This window comes from Orcinus orca, chromosome 12 (genome assembly GCF_937001465.1).
Source record: "Orcinus orca chromosome 12, mOrcOrc1.1, whole genome shotgun sequence".
Taxonomy (NCBI): Eukaryota; Metazoa; Chordata; class Mammalia; order Artiodactyla; family Delphinidae; genus Orcinus; species Orcinus orca.
In genome coordinates, this window is record NC_064570.1 from 53,135,607 (window position 1) to 53,153,841 (window position 18,235).

Here is an 18,235-nt window from a genome sequence, read left to right on the forward strand (position 1 = left end):
CGTGGGGCTCTTGTAAGCCTGGGACTCTCTGTGACTGTATAAGTCGCAGGCCCACGCAGCTGGTGCTGGCCAAGAATGATCCCTATGACTTGAAGGAATTGGGGTGATTGCTTTGTGAAGAGCTGAGAAGTAGCCTGAGGAGGAAAGGGAGGGGCTTTGTCTTAAAATGAACCCATAAACACTCCCACCCCAGTCACCAAGGCCAGTTCCCAGAAGCTGCAGGCTCCTCTTACACACCTGTATTTCACCTGGATGTTTGGAAGCTTCCTATCCCCTCGGGGCAGGACGTGGAGGGGAGCTAGTCCTTTGAACCTGATCTGACCTTTGTGCAAATATAAAAAGGGACCAGTGTGAGTCGCCCTGGACTCTGCACCCTTAGGAACTCACGGTGCTGAGATTCATCTACTGTAAAGGATAGTACGACGCTCTCAGCATTTACAGGTCGAAGAAATTTCTCTTCCCTTCAACAGAGGAGCAGAAGCAAGTTCATTTGCTCTTTGCTCATCTGAATAAGCTCTGGATGTCATACTGTTACACTGCACAGAACCAGGACACAATTGATTTGACAGAGCAGTTACAAAGTGAAATCCCTCAACTAAGCTGGCAAGAGCCATAAGAAAAACAGACAGTACTAGGCAGAGAGTATGTACTACTATAAGAGCAATATATTATACAACATTATGTACTTGAGTCCCCTGGTTTGACCAAGGGCGTAAATATATATGTGGCATTGGACTGCACTTTCAAACTAGGTTCCACGTTCCATTATGTTGCATACGGTTATAGAAGAAATTAATCTTCAGAAATGGTATTCCCAAATTAATATTATTTTTTAGTAAAAGACTAAAAGTTTTTATACAAATTTGAGAAATCAATGGGCCTAATTCCATTATTTTTCTTCATTCTACTAAAAGTTCACACATACATAATCAATAACGAATATCAGTATCATATGCATCTATTATAATACAGGTTTAATTTGATAAAACTATGTATTATTTCAAGATCAAAAATCTTACAGTAATGAAAAGATGTGGCAAGAATGAAAATTAGTTCCTTTAGCTCTTAGTCATCTCACTATGAGTATTTCCGTCATTTTCATGCTGGATTGTACATTTGCATACAATATTAGCACGGTTTCAACATAATGAAGTTTTATTATTATGCTAAATTTGACTAGTTTTAAAACCTGCTAGCTATTCAAGATTGACAGGGAACATTTTTTCCCCCTTAGAACAGATCATTTGTGTCTTGAACTATAATTCTTCCCTTTACTCCCTTTCAATTCAAGCTTTGCTGATCTCAATAAATGTAATTAAATTTTATTTATAGGATTCCAAAAATATTTGTTTCTATGTAATTTTACAGTAGGATTTTTAGCTTCACTTGATTTAACACCAGATGTTTTATGAGTCATCTAACTTGAGATTACCACTCTTACTCAATCTAAACTTATCTCCCAAGTTATATAATTACAAAACAATATCTTACGTATATTTAATACTTTATAGTTTACAAAGCATGTGTCTACACTTGATTTCATCTTTTTGTTCCTTGGAAGAATTTCATTTTATGGATAAAGATTAGAGAGGTTGTAATCAAACTTATAAGCTTTTGCAGAGCAAAGGAAATCATAAACAAAACAAAAAGACAACCTACAGAATGGGGAAAAGTATTTTCAAATGATATGACCGACAAGGGCGGAATTTCCAAAATATACAAACAGCTCATACAACTCAGTAACAAAAAAACAAACAACACAATCAAAAAAACAGACATTTCTCTGAAGAAGATATACAGATGGCCAATAAAAGATACATGAAAAGATACTCAACATTGCTAATTATTAGATAAATGCAAATCAAAACCACAATGAGGTATCACCTCACACTGATGAGAATGGCCATCATCAAAAAGTCTACAAATAATAAATGCTGGAGAGGGTGTGGAGAGAAGGGAACCCTCCTACACTGTTGGTGGGAATGTAAATTGGTACAGCCACTACTAAGAACAGTAGGGAGGTTCCTTAAAAAACTAAAGAGTTGCCATATGATCCAGTAATCCCACTCCTGGGTATATATCTGGAGAAAACTAATTTGAAAAGATACATGCATCCCAATGTTCATAGCAGAGCACTATTCACAATAGTCAAGACATGGAAGCAACCTAAATGTCCATCAACAGAAGAATGGATAAAGAAAATGTGGTATATACATTTATACAATGGAATATTACTCAGCCATATAAGGAATTACATAATGCCATTTGCAGCAACATAGACGGACCTAGAGATTATCATACTAAGTGAAGTAAGTCAGAAAGAAAAATACCACATTGGTATCACTTATATGTGTAATCTAAAATATGATACCAATGAACTTATTTATGAAACAGAAACAGACTCACAGACATAGAAAACAACTTATGGTTACCAGAGGGGAAGGGGGGTAAGGGAGAGATAAATTAGGAGTTTGAGATTAGCAGATACAAACTATTATATATAAATAAATAAACAACAAGATCCTACTGTATAGCACAGGTAGCTATATTCAATATCCTGTAATAAACCATAATGGAAAAGAATTTTAAAAGTAGGCTCGGGGCTTCCCTGGTGGCGCAGTGGTTGAGAGTCCGCCTGCCGATGCAGGGGACACTGGTTCGTGCCCCGGTGCGGGAAGATCCCACATGCCGCGGAGCGGCTGGGCCCGTGAGCCATGGCCACTGAGCCTGTGCGTCCAGAGCCTGTGCTCCACAACGGAAGAGGCCACAACAGTGAGAGGCCCGCCTACCGCAAAATAAATAAATAAAAATTTTTAAAAAAAGTAGGCTCAAAAAGATTAGAGAGGTTGAATCACAGTGAATGGTGACACTCAACTCAAGCCAGTTCCTCCAAATCAGTGTCCTTGTCTTTTTCATGCTATATTGACCATGGTGCTACCAAGTGACTCTAAGAGAAGTAAAATGCCCCCAGTCTGAACTGAAAGAAAACTCAAAGTCAAAATGCTAGTTGTACATTTGCTGGGTTTGTCAGTGGGGGAACATCTTCCAAACACGAACATTTCTTCTTCCAAATCATCAGCAACTACCTTGAGCTCAAATGTGCTTTACAAGTGAAATGTGCAATTAAATGTAAGTCTATTAAAATGGCTATAAGTTTATATAATAAGAAAGCATGGCCAAGCTTCTTTGATGCAGTTTAAATAAATTCTTTAAATTCTGGATCTGTCCAATTTCATTTGAGATATTTTCATATCTCCAGAAATCTTATCTCAGGCCACCTCCCCCACTTACATTCTAGGTGAACTAATTCAGTGCTCCTTGTAGTGCTATTTCTCTTTTCTTTTTTTTTTTTTAACGTCTTTATTGGAGTATAATTGCTTTACAACAAAGTGAATCAGCTATATGTATACATATATCCCCATATCGCCTCCCTCTTACGTCTCCCTCCCACCCTCCCTATCCCACCCCTCTAGGTGGTCACAAAGCACTGAGCTGATCTCCCTGTGCTATGCAGCTGCTTCCCACTAGCTATCTATTTTACGTTTTGTAGCATATATATGTCCATGCCACTCTCTCACTTTGTCCCAGCTTACCCTTACCCCTCCCCATATCCTCAAGTCCATTCTATACGTCTGTGTCTTTATTCCTGTCCTGGCCTGAGGTTCTTCAGAACATTTTTTTTTTTTTTATTTTAGACTCCATATATATGTGTTAGCATACGGTATTTGTTTTTCTCTTCCGAACTTACTTCACTCTGTATGACAGACTCTAGGTCCATCCACCTCACTACAAATAACTCAATTTCATTTCTTTTTATGGCTGAGTAATATTCCATTGTATATAGGTACCACATCTTCTTTATCCATTCATCTGTCGATGGACACTTAGGTTGCTTCCATGTCCTGGCTATTGTAAATAGAGCTGCAATGAACATTGTGGTACAAGACTCTTTTTGAATTATGGTTTTCTCAGGGTATATATCCAGTAGTGGGATTGCTGGGTCATATGGTAGTCCCATTTTTAGTTTTTTAAGGAACCTCCATACTGTTCTCCATAGTGGAGAACACTATGGAGAACACAGTGTATCAATTTACATTCCCACCAACAGTGCAAGAGGGTTCCCTTTTCTCCACACCCTCTCCAGCATTTATTGTTTGTAGATTTTTTGATGATGGCCATTCTGACTGGTGTGAAGTGATACATCATTGTAGTTTTGATTTGCATTTCTCTAATGATAAGTGATGTTGAGCATCCTTTCATGTGTTTGTTGGCAATCTGTATATCTTCTTTGGAGAAATATCTATTTAGCTTTTCTGCCCATTTTGGATTGGGTTGTTTTTTTGATATTGAACTGCATGAGCTGCTTGTAAGTTTTGGAGATTAATCCTTTGTCAGTTGCTTCATTTGCAAATATTTTCTCCCATTCTGAAGGTTGTCATTTCATTTTGTTTATGTTTTCCTTTGCTGTGCGAAAGTTTTAAGTTTCATTAGGTCCCATTTGTTTATTTTTGTTGTTATTTCCATTTCTCTAGGAGGTGGGTCAAAAAGGATCTTGCTGTGATTTATGTCATAGAGTGTTCTGTCTATGTTTTCCTATAAGAGTTTTATAGTGTCTGGCCTTACATTTAGGTCTTTAAACCATTTTGAGTTTATTTTTGTGTATGTTGTTAGGGAGTGTTCTAATTTCATTCTTTTACATGTAGCTGTTCAGTTTTCCCAGCACCAACTATTGAAGAGACTGTCTTTTCTCCATTGTATATTCTTGCCTCCTTTATCAAAGATAAGGTGACCATATGTGCGTGGGTTTATCTCTGGGCTTTCTATCCTGTTCCATTGATCTATATTTCTGTTTTTGTGCTAGTACCATACTGTCTTGATTACTGTAGCTTTGTAGTATAGTCTGAAGTCCAGGAGCCTGATTCCTCTAGCTCCATTTTTCTTTCTCAAAATTGCTTTGGCTATTCGGGGTCTTTTGTGTTTCCATACAAATTGTGAAATTTTTTCTTCTAGTTCTGTGAAAAATGCCATTGGTGGTTTGATAGGGATGGCATTGAATCTATAGATTGCTTTGGGTAGTATAGTCATTTTCAAAATGTTGATTCTTCCAATCCAAGAACATGGTATATCTCTCCATCTATTTGTATCATCTTTAATTTCTTTCATCAGTGTCTTATAGTTTTCTGCATACAGGTCTTTTGTCTCCTTAGGTAGGTTTATTCCTAGGTATTTTATTCTTTTTGTTGCAGTGGTAAATGGGAGTGTTTCCTTAATTTCACTTTCAGATTTTTCATCATTAGTGTATAGGAGTGCAAGAGATTTCTGTGCATTAATTTTGTATCCTGCTACTTTACCAAATTCGTTTCTGCTAGCATCTTTAGGACTCTCTATGTATAGTATCATGTCATCTGCAAAAAGTGACAGCTTTACTTCTTCTTTTCCGAATTGGATTCCTTTTATTTCTTTTTCTTCTCTGACTGCTGTGGCTAAAACTTCCTAAACTATGTTGAATAATAGTGGTGAGACTGGACAACCTTGTGTTGCTCCTGATCTTAGAGAAAATGGTTTCAGTTTTTCACCATGGAGAATGATGTTGGCTGTGGGTTTGTCATATATGGCCTTTATTATGTTGAGGTAAGTTCCCTCTGTGCCTACTTTCTGGAGGGTTTTTATCATAAATTGGTGTTGAATTTTGTCAAAAGCTTTTTCTGCATCTATTGAGATGATCATATGGTTTCTCCTTCAATTTGTTTATATGGTGTATCACATTGATTGATTTGCATATATCGAAAAATCCTTACATTGCTGGGATAAACCCCACTTGATCATGGTGTATGATCCTTTTAATGTGCTGTTGGATTCTGTTTGCTAGTATTTTCTTAAGGATTTTTGCATCTATGTTCATCAGAGATATTGGCCTGCAGTTTTTTTTCTTTGTGACATCTTTGTCTGGTTTTGGTATCAGGGTGATGGTGGCCTTGCAGAATGAGTTTGGGAGTGTTCCTCCCTCTGCTATATTTTGGAAGAGGTTGAGAAGGATAGGTGTTATCTCTTCTCTAAATGTTTGATAGAATTTGCCTGTGAAGCCATCTGGTCCTGGGCTTCTGTTTGTTGAAAGATTTTTAATCACAGTCTCAATTTCAGTGCTTGTGATTGGTCTGTTTATATTTTCTATTTATTCCTGGTTCAGTTTTGGAAGGTTGTGCTTTTCTAAGAATTTGGCCATTTCTTCTAGGTTGTCCATTTTATTGGCATAGAGTTGCTTGTAGTAATCTCTCATGATCCCTTGTATTTCTCCAGTGTCAGTTGTTACTTCTCTTTCATTTCTAATTCTATTGATTTGAGTCTTCTCCCTTTTTTTCTTGATGAGTCTGGCTAATGATTTATCAATTTTGTTTACCTTCTCAAAGAACCAGCTTTTAGTTTTATTGATCTTTGCTGTTGTTTCCTTCATTTCTTTTTCATTTATTTCTGATCTGGTCTTTATGATTTCTTTCCTTCTGCTAACTTTGGGAGTTTTTTGTTCTTTTTCTCTAATTGCTTTAGGTGTAAGTTTAGGTTGTTTATTTGAGATTCTTCTTGTTTCTTGAGGTAGGATTGTATTGCTATAAACTTCCCTCTTAGAACTGCTTTTGCTGCCTCCCAAAGGTTTTGGGTCGTCGTATTTTCATTGTCATTTGTTTCTAGGTATTTTTTGATTTCCTCTTTGATTTCTTCAGTGATCTCTTGGTTATTTAGTAGTGTATTGTTTAGCCTCCATGTGTTTGTATTTTTTACAGTTTTTTTCCTGTAATTGATATCTAGTCTCATAGTGTTGTGGCTGGAAAAGATACTTGGTACGATTTGTCTTTCTGGTAGGTGGGACAGCATCCGATGGTGTGTTTTGGGGTGTCTGTGACCTTATTATGATTTTAGGCAGTCTCGCCGCTAATGAGTGGGGTTTTGTTCCTGTCTTGCTAGTTGTTTGGCATAGTGTGTCCAGCACTGTAGCTTGCTGGTTGTTAAGTGGAGCTGGGTCTTAGCGTTGAGATGGAGATCTCTGGGAGAGCTTTCGCCTTTTGATATTACGTGGAGCCAGGAGGTCTCTGGTGGACGAATGTCTTGAACTCTGCTCTCCCACCTCAGAGGCACAGGCCTGACACCCGGCGAGAACACCAAGACCTTGTCAGCCACATGCCTCAGAAGAAAAGGGAGGAAGGAACAGAGGAAGGAAGGAAGGAAGGAAAGTTATTAAAATAAAAAAATTATTAAAAATAAAAAAATTAAAAATAAAAAAGAAAGAAGAGAGCAACCAAACCAAAAAACAAATCCACCAATGATAGCAAGCACTAAAAACTATACAAAAAACAAACAAACAAACAAACAAATAAAGGAGAGACAGAACCCTAGGACAAATGGTAAAAGCAAAGCTATACAGACTAAATCACATAAAGAATCATACACATACACCCTCACAAAAAGAGAAAAAGGAAATATATATATACCTGTATACAAAAAAAAAAGGAAGAGAGCAACCAAATCAGTAAATAAATCTACCAATGATAATAAACTCTAAATAGTAAGCTAAGATAAACATAAAACCAGAAACAAATTAGATGCAGAAAGCAGACCCCAAGTCTACAGTTGCTCCCAAAGTCCACTGCCTTGATTTTGGGATGATTCATTGTCTATTCATGTATTCCACAGATGCAGACTACATCAGGTTGATTATGGAGATTTACTCCGCTGCTCCTGAGGCTGCTGGGAGAGATTTTCCTTTCTCCTCTTTGTTCGCACAGCTCCTGGGGTTCGGCTTTGGACTTGGCCCCGCCTCTGCGTGTAGGTCACCTGAGGGCGTCTGTTCTTCGCTCAGACAGGACGGGGTTAAAGGAGCAGTTGATTAGAGGGCTCTGGCTCACTCAGGCTGGGGGGAGGGAAGGGTACGGAATGCAGGGCAAGCCTGCGGCAGCAGAGACCAGTGTGAGATTGCAACAGCCTAAGGCGTGTTTTCTCCCGGGTAAGTTGTCCCTGGATCACAGGACCCTGGCAGTGGCGGGCTGCACAGGCTCCCGGGAGGGCAGGTGTGGATAGTGACCTGTGCTTGCACACAGGTTTCTTGCTGGCTGCAGCAGCAGCCTTAGCGTCTCATGCCCGTCTCTGGGCTCCGCGCTGATAGCCGCGGCTCGCACCCATCTCTGGAGCTCATTAAGGCGGTGTTCTGAATCCCCTCTCCTCGCGCACCCCGAAACAATGGTCTCTTGACTCTTAGGCAGGTCCAGACTTTTTCTGGGCTCCCTCTGGCTAGCTGTGGCGCACTAGCCCCCTTCAGGCTGTGTTCACGCAGTCACCCCCAGTCCTCTCCCTGGGATCCGCCCTCCGAAGCCTGAGCCTCAGCTCCCAGCCCCCACCTGTCCTGGCGGGTGAGCACACAAGCCTCTTGGCCTGGTGAGTGCTGGTCGGCACTGATCCTCTGTGGAGGAATCTCTCCGCTTTGCCCTCTACACTGCTGTTGCTGCGCTATTCTCAGTGGCTCTGAAGCTTCCCCCCTGCCTCCCCCCGTCTCCGCTAGTGAAGGGGCTTCCTAGTGTGTGGAAACTTTTCCTCCTTCACATCTCCCTCCTACTGGTACAGGTCCCATCCCTATTCTTTTGTCTCTGTTTTTTCTTTTCTCTTTTGCCCTACCCAGGTACGTGGGGAGTTTCTTGTCTTTTGGGAGGTCTGAGGTCCTCTGCCAGCATTCAGTAGGTGTTCTGTAGGAGCTGTTCCACGTGTAGATGTATTTCTGGTGTATTTGTGGGGAGGAAGGTGATCTCCATGCCTTACTCCTCCGCCATCTTGAAGGTCTCTCCCTCTCTCTTTTCTAAGATGGGATAAAATGTTATGTACAATGAAACTTTGTAAACTGAAGCTTTTTCAAATAGTAACTGGTAAGGTTTCCAAGATAGAGAAGGTATTTTTTGATGTGAGGTAACTGGCGGTTTCTGAAGAACAGGGAATATATCTGAAGTGGGATATAACTTGGTTCATCTGAGATAAAAGTTTAGCCAATGCACAAGCACAATGTCTATTTTTCTGAGAAAAAGAATTCTGTTTTTAAACTCCCCTACTAGTCTACATCTTGCTTACCATTTGGGAACCAGTGCCTGGCATATGACAGCTGCTTTGTAAATATTTGTTGAGTAGAAGGAAAGTAATTGCACCTGTTCTTGAATCCATATCTGAGTTTCAGCACTGAATCCCCCTCCCAATTTGACTTCAGTGATGCAATGCCATCAGCAGTTTTATCATGAAATAAAATGTAAGACATGTAATAATGTCATTTTTTCTTTACGTCATTTTTTTTTCTGCATGATACAGAGCTGTTATTACTTTAAATAACTTTCAAAGCCGTTTTTCTTCCCGATATTGTTGAAGCGAGTTAAACAGCACTTGTTCAGAATGCACAGTGATTAGTTTTCAGGTTCCAAGATCATTCTTTGGGTTGAAAACCTGCAAGCTGACTTAGCTTAGAGAATTTTGTGCTGGTAACATGCAACAGATTACTGTGTTCCCTCTAAGTAATTCCATTTAAAATGATAAATTAGGGACTTCCCTGGTGGTCCAGTGGGTAGGACTCCGCATTCCCAATGCAGGGGGCCCGGGTTAGATCCCTCGTTGGGGAACTGGATCCCGCATGCATGTCACAACTAAGAGTTCACATGCTCGCACGCCACACCTAAGAAATCTGCGTGCCGCAACTAAAAAGATCCCACAAAATACGAGGTCCCGCATGCCGCAACTAAGACCCGGCGCAGCCAAAATAAATTAAAACAAACAAACAAAAACCCTTAAAAAATAAAATAAAGTGATAAATTAACTAATATAACTGGTCCTTGTATTTCACCTTTCTCAAAACTTTATAGTTTGGGAGCTCCAGTGACCTCACCTAATGCCAGTCTCCATACTTTTATTATAATTATATTTTTCTGTGAAAAAATCACTCCTGGTCTAGTGATTTGTATATAGCTAGTGCTCGTTATTTTTTTTGAAAAAGAAATGAATAAAATGTATAGCAGGTGCAAATTGAGGAGACACTGATCAGACACATGCGAAACACACCTTTCCCTTAACCTGTCAGTTGATCTCATCCTGCTCTCACCCCCTCTTCCCAGGGATGGCAGAATAATACACTTGATCCTACCACTTAAAAGTAATTTCTTCCCGTTTTAAACAGTCATTTAAAATGAACCCATTAGTCTTTCTGTGTTTCTCTCCTTGCTCTGGGAGGTGCAGGACAAATTTACAAGGCCTCACGGCAGAGCAGGAGAGGTGTTTCAGCCTCTCTCTGTTCTGTGAGTCCTCCTTGGATTGACTGAATGTTGTTTGGCCACTTGGTCTCTGGGCATCTGGGATGGTGACCCCCCCCCCCCAACCCCGTGTCCTGCAGTTGCCTGTGGCATTGAGGTCTCTGCACTCCTCCCCCACTGCTGCTTCCTGACCCCAGGCATTTGCCACCATTCAGACCACTCAGTAGTTCTAAATGAATGAATGAGCATCTCAGGGTTAACATCACCTCTTCTCTCTCCTTCCAAACCTATCTTTTCCACCTTGTTCCTGTTCCATCATAAATCACCTAGATGGTAAGTGGGGGGAGAGGAAGGTGGTGGTGGGGAGTATGAGGGTGGGGAGGGGAGAGGAAGGTCACTATTATAGTGGAGAGGTCACCATAATTCTAATAAAGTGACTTTTAGTCTAGTAGAATATTATCATTTTGTTATTATTTATTCCTTCTATTAGAAAGATAATATGACCATATAATAAACAAGTTGGAACAGAAAAAAGAAGACAGTAATTTCACTATGCTAACCCAATTTCTATTAATATGTTGGTGGTATATATTTCTTCTTTTATATCCACCATTCATAATAATTTAAGTTGTAAAATACCATTTTTAAAATATTTAATATTCCTTCTATCAGAGGACAATACTTAAAAGCAAATGCAAGTATTCCATCAACTAATATTTACTGAGTCCCAAATATATGTGCATCACTTGTTAGGTACCATGGAGACACGAAAGTTAAATCAGACACACTTCCTACCCACCATAAACTTACAACCTAGAAGGAGAAGTAAGGCTTTTACATAACTATTTGAAAGGTAGCAAGTAATAAAGCTGTAATAGAGATAGAGACAAACTGCTTTGGGGAATCCACTTCTGTAATATCCCTTTAAAACACGTGGGAATCACATGCCAACATGTTAACCCATTAATTATGTAAGTAATAAATGCCAAGGCATTTTAATGATTTCATCATATGGCATCTTATAATGGCCATTAATAGTAATATTTTCTACTAGATTTTTTCCTACTCAACATCAATTTTCTAGGTATTAGAAATTTTATTTATTCATTAAATAGTCATATGACATCATCTGCAAGATTTCCTGACTCACGTTGGAATGCTCTGTTGCTTTTAGATGCCATTTTCTGAGTTTATATTCATTACACTTTTCTTTGGCTAATTTAACGTGGTGTAGTTGATGTAAAAAATATTAAGAAATCCCTAAGTTGTAGTACACAGTAAAACTGCATACGAATAGTTTTGTATATGGCATATAAACCAAAATGGTGTTCTGTGGGAAAATGCGCTAACCAAGGTAGTTCTATTCCTCCCAAACGCTAAAGCGACTCAATGACTGTAAAATCTATATCTTTTCAAATCATGACCTTTTTTTCTCCTATGAAAGTGTGTGAGGGTCTCTGCAGTTTTCAAACCAAACATCATTGTCATCATTTTATGTGGTCCTAAATTTTACCAAATATGTTTGATCTTGGACTAAAGAAATATGTCATCTTGTTTATCACTTTTTATGCCAAATGATAAAGCTGCTGGTATGGAGCCCATAAATATTTTATTAGGTTTTATATATGCATTAAGCTAGCAAGGTGTCTTATTTTCATGAATTTATTACAATAATTTAAGTAGTCGTAATAATGAAAATTTGCATGTAAATAATTCTTTTCTCCTGGGAACTCTGAGTGCTTTTGCACATCAATTAATGCCAGATGGCAGCACCATTATTCCCAACTTTATTTTATTTTTCCATCTTTATAATGCATTGCTTCGGGTTTTTGTTTCTAGCCAATGTCAATTACTGGGCTGGCTATTGTTGGCCTCCAAAACCAGCCTTTTTTGAGGATTAATTACATAACAGAATGATACTTCCCAGTAGAAACTCTATGATGGAAAGTTTTGCTTTCATCAGATACAGATTAAAAGTCATTCCCCTGGCTTCACTTTCAATAAAAATCTTGTCTATACATTCAGACCACATGTTATTAAGAATTGCCAAAAGTTATTTTTCTATCATTAACAACTTCTCCTTTCTAATCACTAAATTAATTATTCATATAAAGGAGTTACTTATACACTAAAAAACCCCAGTACCTTTAAAAGCGTCATCCTCAGGCTTGTAGCATTTCTCTTCTCTAGACGCAGAGGTGCTTAACGTGGGATTCATAAGACAGGCTTCAAGGGTCTGTGAATTTCTAGAAACTCCCAAAAGGGAAAGAACAAAACACAAGAGAAGTCTTTACAGTGGTTGGTGCCAAACTTTTGAACCTGCTCTTCCTGGGGGATCTGCCTGGGCCTGGGATCCATTTTTGTTTTAAGAATCCAACCGGGGCCCAGCCTTGAGGCTTCTTTGGGAAATGATTGTGAATTGGAGCTACTTCTCTGATCCTCTTTTCACACTTTTTAAAAAAAATCACGATTCTGTTATACTTAGTTATTTATAATAAATTCCTTCTTTTGGAAATTACTTTCTGAAAGATTAGGAAATCCTATTAAATGCTTCATATATGGCCTTTGTTACTTTAATATTTAAAACAAATAATTCACAAATGCAACTCTTCTGTTTTAGAAGCAAAGTTACGTAAGGAAGAATAAACAGAGGGAGTATCAGGGTTCTAGTTTCTGACTATAGTCACTGTGTGCACATTTCTGTCAATTCCCTAAGTTACTGTAACTTAGTTCTGTCAAGTGCCCAGTTTCTAGAATCTATACTATTGCATATTTTATGAATTTGTTTTTGAAGCCAATATCTCATTTCTGGCTACTCCAGGGAAATCCCAAACCACTGGATATTTTAGCATGAGCCAAAGTCTTGCAATCTACAAATTTTGTTTGAAATCTCTGTCTTATGTATGCTATGTTCTAGCTATTTAAAACAGGCAAATACATAGAAGATGAAACTACATCTTTACTTCATGTGTTCATAGAATACTTCAACTATTTCATCAGATTAGGGAATTTTGATGATGGGAATTCTAATAATTTTTACTGATTTTGTACCATGTGCAGAGCACTATAAGGAGGGTAAAAAGATGTACAATTAAGCTACCGAAAGCCGGATGCCAGACATTTTTTTTTTTTTTTGCGGTACACGGGCCTCTCACTGTTGTGGCCTTTCCCGTTGTGGAGCACAGGCTCCGGACGCGCAGGCTCAGCGGCCATGGCTCACGGGCCCAGCCGCTCCGCGGCATGTGGGATCTTCCCGGACGGGGGCACGAACCCGTGTCCCCTGCATCGGCAGGCGGACTCTCAACTACTGCACCACCAGGGAAGCCCGATGCCAGACATTTTTTAAAACATAGTTTCTAAAGGTCAAAATAATCCGTTCAACTAAGAATTATTTTCACAGTTTTACAGACAAGCACTTGAGGCTCAGAAAAGTTTAATCAATGATTTGAATTCACCCAGTTTATTAAAGGTAAAACCACGGTTCAAATCCAGCTGATGATTCCAAATCCCCGACCTTTTCGACTACCTTTATAATTCACTGTCTTCTTAAAGTACTGGGTCACTTTTTTTGTTAGGTTTTGTTAGTTAGGTTTTGTTTCTTTTAAGGGATGAACCTTTTGGGTAAAAGCTCATTGTTCAATGAATCAAATATGATCCAACTTTTTAGGGAGCTCCTCCCTGAATTTAGTATTAGAAATATTTAGACATTGTTTTAACCATTTTTTAGACTGTGGGCCTTTGGGATGCAACAACAATAATATGAAAGATTATATACCCCTTTGCTTTATTTCCTGTTTTTAATTTAGCCAAGATATAAAACACCTGTTCAATGCATAACCAGTTCTTTTGAACAAATTAACCAAGTCAGTTTAAAAAACAAAAAATACAGCTATTAGAAAGGCTAAGATAAAAAAAAAAAACAAAACCTGATTATACCAAATGCTAGCAAGAATGCAGAGGAGCAGGGATTCTCACTCATTGCTGGTGGGAATGGAAAATGGTCCAGCCACTTCGGAAGACAGTTCGGCAGTCTCTTACAAAGATAACACAGCTTTACCATACAATCTAGCAATTGCACTCCCGGGTATTTATTTACCCAAATGAGTTGAAAACATGTCCACACAAAAACCTGCCCACAAAGGTTTATAGCAGCTTTACTAATAATTGTCAAAACTAGAAGAAACCAAGATGTTCGGAAAATGGTGAATGGATAAACACACTGTGGTACAATACATTCATACTGTGGAACACTATTCAGCGATTAAAAAATGAGCTATCAAGACACGAAAAGACACAGAGAAACCTTAAATGCAAATCGCTTAGTGAAAGAAGCCAGTCTGAAAGGTCAGTATTCTATATGATGCTAACTATACGACATTCTGGAAAAGGCAAAACTATGGGGACAGTAAGAAAAAAAATTCAGTGGTTACCAGAGGTTAGGGAAGTGAGGGAGGAGAGGGATGAATCAGAGCACAGGGGATTTGGGGGCAGTGAAACTATTAGCTATGATACTGCAATGGTGGGTACATGCCATTACTTAAAACAAAAACAAAACTGTTTCCTCTACTCTTCATACACCAAATGTGTGTGGGGTTTTCCCACACCAACCAATTCTCCAACTCCCCAGACACCAAATGGGTGTCCCACAACTCAATTCTGATACTAACTACCCAGAGTTAGTGTAGACCTCGCAGGTTAAGGTCTCAGTGACAGAAGACCGCCCCCCCCCACTTCTAATGCCAATCATAAGTAATGGGCCCCCAAGTTCACCCTTCAGTCCACCTTGCCTATAAATCAGGGTTCCCACAACTCTGTCCTCCGCTTTGATAACCTGCTATAACAACTCCCAGAACTCAGGGAAACACGTTTACCAGTGTATTATAAAGGTTATAATAAAGAATACATATGAACAGCCGGATGAAGAGGTACATAGGGCAAGGTCCAGAAGCTTCCTAGGTGCAGAAGCTTCCATCCCTGTGGAGTTGGGATGTGCCACCCTCCGAGCACGTGGATATATTCGCCAACCTGGAAGCTTTCCAAACCCCTTAGCTTACGGATTTTTTGAGAGGCCTCATCTCATCGGCATGGTTGATTATTAGCTCAGTCTCCAGCCTCTTTCCCCTCCCCAGAGAATGGAGGGTTGGGGATGAAAGCTCCAAGCTTCTAGTCATGGCTTGGTCTTTCTGGTGACCAGACCCCATCCTGAAGCTATCCAGGAGCCCACACAGGGTTATCTCCTTAGAACAAAACACACTCCTATCACCCAGGAATTTCCAAGGGATTTAGGAAGCTCGGTGTAAGACTCTGTTATCGCCCCCATCACTCAGGAAATTATGAAGATTTTAAGAGCCCTGTGTCAGGAATTGGGGATCAAAGACTAAATATTAGAACAAAAGATGCTCCTCACACCCCAGTCACTCAAGAAATTGCTACAAGCGTTTTAGGAACTCTGGGTCAGGAACGGGAGAAGAGACCAAGAATTATATTTATTATGTCACAGGTGGACACATGACAAATATATTTGGCAAAACCCATAGGACTGTACAACACAAAGATGAACCCTAATGTAGACCCTTGTTAATAATAACGTAACAATATGGGTTCTTCAATTGTATCACACTAATGCAAGACGTTGATAATTGGGGAAACTGTAAGCAGGGGAGAAAGAGGCTCTACAGGAGCTTTCTCTAATATCTGCTCAGTCATCTGTGAACGTAAAACTGCTCTAACAAAACCAAAACCAAGCCTATTAATTCTTTTAAAAAAGGAAAAGAAATTTAAAAACAGTCAATGAGGCTCGTTGTCAAACTGGTCAATGAAAAAGTTAATGTAACATTTAACGAGATAAGCTTAGGTACAGAAAGAATCTAATCAAATCATTGTATAAGAGTTGATCACAACCGCCTGCCATGAGACCATACCAGAAGCAGCTATGGCCTCTGTGCAGTTCGGAGTAACATTTGAAAGAAAGTCTACACTGATGTAAACCACGGGCAGACAAAGATAAGGAAGGTAATGCGACATACTTTTTTTTTTTTTTTTTTGGCGGTACGCGGGCCTCTCACTGCTGTGGCCTCTCCCGTTGCAGAGCACAGGCTCCGGACACAGCTCAGCGGCCATGGCTCACGTGCCCAGCCGCTCTGTGGCATGTGGGATCTTCCCGGACCAGGGCACAAACCCGTGTCCCCTGCATTGGCAGGCGGACTCTCAACTACTGCGCCACCAGGGAAGCCCCAGTAATGCGACATACTTTTAAAAACAGTGACTCCCTCAGGTCATGTTTTATTTTCACAAACTTGTTCTATATGAACTTTGAAATCTTATCAAGGTTTTGTCGAAATGATAAAAGCAGACTACGACGCCCATAGCGAAATAAAGGTAGAAATAATTGTTTATGTCAATCTAAGCTGTACTAGCTAGAGTTTTTGCAGAGTAGACAGGCTGCCCTGTGTTCTGTTATTTATGCCTCGTACCCTTTTCATTCTACACTTCTATGCAAGTTACCTCCTTGAATCATATTCATTTTCAAATAGCGCTGAGTCTTTCAATCTGATCTTTCCATGCCCAGCAGGAGGAGACCAGGGAGCCTAGGGCACTCCCAAACCCAAGTTTCTGTGTCTAGAATTCTTATTTTGAATTTTATAGAGCTGATATTCATATATCAATGATAAGAAATTCAAACATAAAATTATGCTTTTAATCCTTAGACGGGTTATAGTGAGGGGGCACGGATTTAGTTCAGTCTCCTCTTTCTGTGGAAAACAAACTCCGAGCAAACAGACTACCCAAGGCCAGCACTCAAGTCTTACGATATCGAATCTAGTATTCTTTTCATAAAAGTATGCAGTCTTGATATGATCTAAACGCCTTACAGGCATATCTGATCCTGTTAGGTAAGGAGTATGTCCAGTAACAGCTGACTCCGTAACTGGAGTCTGGTATCCCAGTCTGCAAAAGCCAGAACCTGGGCTCTATTATTTTAGTAAACATGTGTTTAAATTTTTATAAAAGTAACATATAGTCATCATAGAAAATTTCACAGAAAAAGATGCAGGAGGAGGCGTAGAAGTTGGAAGATGAAGAGGGAGAGAGGAGAAATGGGAGAGAAGAAAGGAGGGAGAGAGAGAGGGAGGGGAAGAAGGAGGAAAAAAAGAAAAATCGGGCTTCCCTGGTGGCGCCGTGGTTGAGAGTCCGCCTGCCGATGCAGGGGACACGGGTTTGAGCCCCAGTCCGGGAAGATCCCACATGCCGCGGAGCGGCTGGGCCCGTGAGCCATGGCCACTGAGCCTGCGCGTCCGGAGCCTGTGCTCCCCGGCGGGAGAGGCCACAACAGTGAGAGGCCCGCATACCGCGCAAAAAAAAAAAAGAAAGAAAAATCACTTACAACTTCAGCACTCTGAAGTAAGGAATGTAAGCATTATACTGCTTAACATCACCGATGGTTTGTAATGTTCTCCACATTCTTGTGACCTGCCTTATTCTACTTAACATCTTTTAACGGGAGGCAGTGTAGGCAGTGACAGAAGGTGGCAGAAACTGTACAGGTAGTGGACGGGAGCGTAAGCTGTAGAGCTAGACTGTCTGGTTCACACCCTGGCTCAGATTCTCGCTAGCTGTGTGACCCTGAGCAGGCTACTCGACCTCGCTGTGACCTCAGTTTCCCATCTACAAAATGGAGATAATAATAGTAACTACTTCTATCATGAGGATTCAATGGCTAATATATTTAACCACTTATAACAGTGCCTGGCACAAAGTACACTCTATATCAAAGGGCAGTAAAGTTTTTCAGTAAAGAACCAGATAGTAAATATTTTAGGCCCTGCAGGGTCATATAGTTTCTATCACAACTCCGCAATGCTGCCTTCATGGAGACTGAATTTGAATTTCACATAATTTTCGCGTCATGAAACATAATCTTCTTTTGATGATTTCAACCATTTAAAAAATGTAAAAACCACTTTAGCTCATGA